This window comes from Sceloporus undulatus, unplaced genomic scaffold (assembly GCF_019175285.1).
Source record: "Sceloporus undulatus isolate JIND9_A2432 ecotype Alabama unplaced genomic scaffold, SceUnd_v1.1 scaffold_24, whole genome shotgun sequence".
Lineage (NCBI taxonomy): Eukaryota > Metazoa > Chordata > Lepidosauria > Squamata > Phrynosomatidae > Sceloporus > Sceloporus undulatus.
In genome coordinates this window covers 356,324-361,954 of record NW_024802946.1, presented here as the reverse complement: position 1 = coordinate 361,954, position 5,631 = coordinate 356,324, and positions in this window count along the sequence as shown.

The window sequence follows — 5,631 nt, the reverse complement described above, 5'->3', positions numbered from 1 at the left end:
TGGCCATGGGCCAAAACACCTGGGCTTTCCATAATGGCTACAGGCATTTATTGAAATGTGACTATTCTTAGGGAGTAATGAATGCTATGGTCCAAAACACACTGTAGAAATAATCCAGTTTGAGGCCACTTGCTAGGGAATTCTGGGAACTGCAGTTTTCTGACTTGGGGAGCTCTGGTGCTACAATAAACTACACAATAAATTGGAACCAGGGCAGTTCAAACAATCTCAAACTGGATTATTTCTGCAATGTGTTTTAGACCTATTTGTTCTTTGCAATTCTGCCTGTTTTCTGCATGCAGAACTTATGTGCGGAACCCCAGGGTTCCACAGGATGACGCTATGACAGTTAAAGTGGCACCAAACTGCATTTATTCTGCAATGTGGCAGCAGACACATGAGTTAATGTCCATTTTAGCAGGCTTTCCTTCATTCCTCATGACTAGACCTGTACAGAGGCTATTGTTCCAAGATGGCTGGAACCAGTGAACAAGAGTACTTCTTTTAAGATTGTGTTGGGAAACACTGTGGCATTTTTAGTGGGACCATAATAAAATTGTTGGTTCCATGCAACCGACAGGACAGTAAAAATAGGCCCAGAAATAAAACATCTCTGAGGTTAATGAAAAAAAATATAGACTAGAGGGAATTGGCAATTGAGAGACTGGTGTTGGGACAACTGGAATGGACAGTTGGTTTTTGAGGAATGGCTAAATGTTCAAAACTGAGGTAAAATTTGTGAGGAAAAAAGGAGTTCGAAAGGCAAGCTGAACCACAAATTAACCATCTATAAACCGCTCTGAGAGACTTTGTAGCTAAAGAGCGGTGTATAAATACTATAAGAAAATAAATAAACATGACAGGAAGTAATAAAGTAAAAAATAAAGAAAAATGATGAAATATATGTGCAAAATTGCAAAAAAGTGAAAAGAAACGTACAAAATCTGCACTAAAGTCAAGAAAACCAGGAGGGGAAAGAGAATATACTTGTATGATCAACAGACATTAATAGTAATGCGATCTGATATATAGTTTTGTGATAATTAAAAAAGAATAAAATATGTGAGGAAAAAGCCTCCTCATGAAAGTTTCTAAAACAGACCTGATGGGTTATTTGAACCTTAAAGTAGGTTTTCAAAGAAGTTTAACTAATATAATGAAGGAAAGGAAAGGGAATTATTATTGAATATTAAACCAAAAGAACGTGGGTCTACAAGCAACCCAAGCAAAAAGAAAGAACTAATGTGGTCTAATAGTTTGAGTATTGGGCTATGACTCTGAGAGACCAGGGTTCGAATCCTTGCTCAGGCATGGGCAAGTCACACCCTCTCAGCCTCAGAAGTAGGCAAAGGCAAACCCTTTCTGAACAAATTTTGCATTACAAACCTATGATAGTGCTGCCATAGGATTGCCATAAACTGAAAATGACTTGAAGGCACCCAACCATAGCAAGATGTTATAAAGCAGGATACAACAGAGAAAACATTGTCAAAGAAATCAGAATTATTAAACAAAAGAGGATGCAAAGGGAAAGAGGAGCTGGAATGATGCTTATTATTCAAGCAAAATAAGAAATAAACATATTGAACACAGCAGTGAGATAACTGTGGCCATTTCATAGTGCATCCTTTTCAGATAATATATTTTAACTAGAGAGCACACCTTTTGCATTGCATTTCCTAAAGAGTATTCTCCAGTTAAACAGCACACTTTATTTTCTGTGTGTGACAGTTTATTTAAAAATGGTTAGAAACATTAAACACATTGTTTAATGTTCAAACATATTGTTTTTGAATGCAGGAATCACAACATAAGAAATGCACCAAATAACTGTCTGTGCCATTTTGACAGCCTAATAGATGCCTGTCATTTTAAATATGGTTTATAAATACATAGTTTTAAAAAGAGAGGTGGATGTAATTATGAAAAAATAAAGACTTTTTTCCCATTGTTTCTCACTTGTTCCTTCTCACTGTGCTTTGTGTTCCTGTATTTAGGGGCTAGGTGTTAAAATAGGGCTACCTATAAGGACAGGTTGCTTACCTGTAACAGTATTTCTTCGAGTGGTCATCTGCGAATACATACAAATGGGTTGTACTGCGCCTGCGCAGTGCCTTCGGAAACTTCTGGAATCACTAGGCAAAGTACGCTTCGCAACATGTTGAAACTTTTTGGCGGTAGCTCCGCCCATCCCTTATAAAGCCCCTGCCTTCCCGCTCTTTCCCCAGTTCCGCAATTTTTCCGCCAAGTAGGCGATAAGGATGAGCCAATAAAGAGCAGGACACTGAGGGGAGGATGGGCGGGATTTGTATGTATTCGCAGATGACCACTCGAAGAAATACTGTTACAGGTAAGCAACCTGTCCTTCTTCTTCGTGGTCTCTGCGAATCATACAAATGGGTTGAGACTGGCGAGCTAAGGTCAGTGGAGGAGGGAGTGTCATATTAACCTTGTCTCCAACACTATTGCTAATACCAATAAAGCAAGAAAGACACAAAGCAGTGGTCTAATTGGTGTTGTTATTATTATCACCATAATGGTTAAGATAAACAACCAACAACCTCATGAACTCAACCCAATAGTATCATGAGCCCAGGAGTCTGATAAACATCTTGTTTGCAAATGATGCAAAAGGAAAAAAACAACATGTGCACCCCCGACCATAGTCAGTGCAAACCAGACAACAGGACAGCCTTCCCAAAGGCTGCATCTCCCCTGGCCCTGGTGTCCAACCTGTAATGCTTGATGAAAGTCATAGGTTGTGACCACACTGCAGCCTTGCAGATGTCATCCAAGGGCACACCTGACAGAAAAGCAGAAGATGCTGCAACTGCCCTGGTAGTGTGAGACCGAGCCCTAGCTGGCAAGGGTTTACCCAAGAGCTCATAAGATAAACAAATAGTGTTAGAAACCCACTTGGAGAGTCTCTGAGCCGACACAGGCAGTCCTCTTTTGGACTCCGAATAGCACTGGAACAGTCTTTCGGAGCGGCTAGAGTCTCTAGTCCTGTCGAGGTAAAAGGCCAGGGCCCTACGAACGTCTAAGGTGTGCAGAGCTCGCTCGGCATCGGTGGTCGGGTTCGGGGCCAGAGTCGGGAGAACAATGTCCTGGCACATGTGGAACACAGAAACAACCTTGGGCAAGAAAGTAATGTCTGTTCTAAGAACTACCTTGTCCATGTGAAATTTGAGGTGAAATTTGGTCTCGACGCAAGGCACAGAGCTCTCCCGCACGGCGGGCGGAGGTGATGGCCACCAGAAAAACTGTTTTCCAAGTTAACAGTCTGATGTCCGTGGTGGCCAAGGGTTCGAACGGTTTGGACTGTAGTGATCGTAGCACCGCATCAAGGCTCCAGGCCGGGGGTGGTAGAGATGCCTGCGGATGGAGGTTGCTGCATCCCTTGAGAAAACTCTTTACCAAGGGGTCCTTGAAAAAGGAGGGCTTCCCATTAAACTGAAAAGAAGAACAGATGGCCGACAAGTAACACTTGACGGAGGTGAGAGAAAGGCCTGAGTCGATCAAAGACATCAAAAAGTCCAGGACCACCGGTGTCGTGACTTGGGCTGGAGATAGTTGTCTGCTGGCTAGGAACCCGGTGAACCTGTTCCACTTCAAAGCATAGGACTTCTGAGTAGCTGGCTTGTGTGCAGCCAGAATGACTCTGCGAACAGGGGACGGTAGCCGTACTAGGGATGGATCCTCCACGCTACCAGGGGAAGGGTGTCGATGTCCGGGTGTCGAACACGACCCTCTTGAACCGTGAGGAGATCCGGTCTGTGCTCGATCCGGAAGAAGTTGGTCCGGGAGAGATGGAGGAGGCAGGGGAACCAAGGCTGTCCCGGCCACCATGGAGTGATCAGGATGGCATCCGTGGCATCCGATGTCATCTTGGAGACTGTCCTGGTGATCAGCGGGAAGGGGGGAAACGCGTACAGCATAACCCCCGACCAGAGGAACCCGAACGCGTCCCCGAGGGATTGTTCGTTCGGCGTTCGGGAGCAGAACTGGGGACAATGGATGTTGTGGACAGTCGCGAACAAGTCTATTTGTGGGGTTCCCCACCGACTGAAGAGGTCGAGCACCGTGTCGGGGTGGAGTCTCCACTCGTGGCATTGAGACGGAGACCTGCTGAGAAGGTCCGCCAGGTCGTTCTGGATACCCGGCAGGTGCACTGCCTGGAGTAGGATGTTCCGGTCTATGCACCAGTCCCAGACCTCGAGTGTGATGTTGAGTAGTGTACGAGATCTGGTTCCTCCCTGTTTGTTCAGATAATACATGACGGTGGTGTTGTCCGTCCTGAGCTGAACAACCTTGTCGGATAGAGAGGATTCGAAGACCCTTAGAGCCTTCTGTACCGCCAACAGCTCCAGGGCATTGATGTGCAGCCTCTTTTCGTCCTGGGACCACTGGCCTTTGGCCCACAAGTCCGTGGTGTGGGCTCCCCATCCGTCCTCTGATGTGTCGGTGGTCAGCACAACCTCCGGCTGGGGTTGAGAAAAAGGCATGCCGGCGCAAACGTTGCGGGAGTCGAGCCACCAGCGGAGGGAGCGAGCGACTGGTCTCGGGATCGTGAGATGACGTGACGGGTGGTCTGTCTCTGGGTCGAAGGTGGAAAGAAACCAGGACTGGAGAGGTCGGGACCGGAGTCTTGCCCACGGTGTTACGAAGGTTGTTGACGCCATATGTCCTAGGGCTACCTGGACGTCTCTGGCAACTACTCTTCTTCGGCCGACACATCTTCCGATGGCTCGGGCGAGAGCTAGAAAACGGTCGGAGGGCAAGGATGCGACACAAGTGTTTGAATCGAGGGTCGAGCCGACGAACCTTATGCGCCTGGAGGGCAGTAGTTGAGACTTCTCGAGGTTCACGACCAGTCCCAGACTTTGTAAGAGCTCTAAGGTTTCTGCAATGTGATGGCTGAGCTCTTGGTCCGATGGCGCCACCAGCAGCCAGTCGTCCAGGTACAGGAAGACTCTGATGCCCCGGCGATGTAGGTGGGATACTACAGGCGCCATGCACTTGGTGAAAACTCGAGGGGCTGTGGACAGACCGAAGGGGAGGACGTTGTACTTATAGGCGTCGGTCCCGACGGCAAAGGCCAAGAATCTGCGGTGACTCTCGCGGATGCTGACGTGGAAGTAGGCGTCCTTTAGGTCGATCGTCGCAAACCAACGGCCCTGGTGTAATAAAGGTAAGATAGAGGCAAGCGTTACCATACGAAAACGCCTGTAGGAGAGATAGGCGTTAAGGGCTCTTAAGTCTAGTATGGGCCTGATGCCCCCATCGGTCTTGGGGACTGTAAAATAGCGAGAGAAGAAACATCTAGAAAAGTCCACAGCGTCTATCGGTGAGATAGCGCCTTTTGCTAACAGGGTGCGTACTTCGTCAAGAAGGGTGTCCGAGGGGAGGGTGAAAAGGAAAACTCCGGTTGGTGGGAGTTCTTCGAATTCAAGGGCATAACCCCTAAGGATGATGGTAAGAGCCCAAGAATCGGTGGAAATAGAGGCCCAGACCGTGGAAAATGGCCTCAGTCTATCTAGGAAGACAGGAGGAGAAGGGGTGACGGAGTACACGGCATCCCCTTAGTTCCTCTTTTTGTTCTGTTCGGGATCCTGCCTCCTGTAGCCTTTT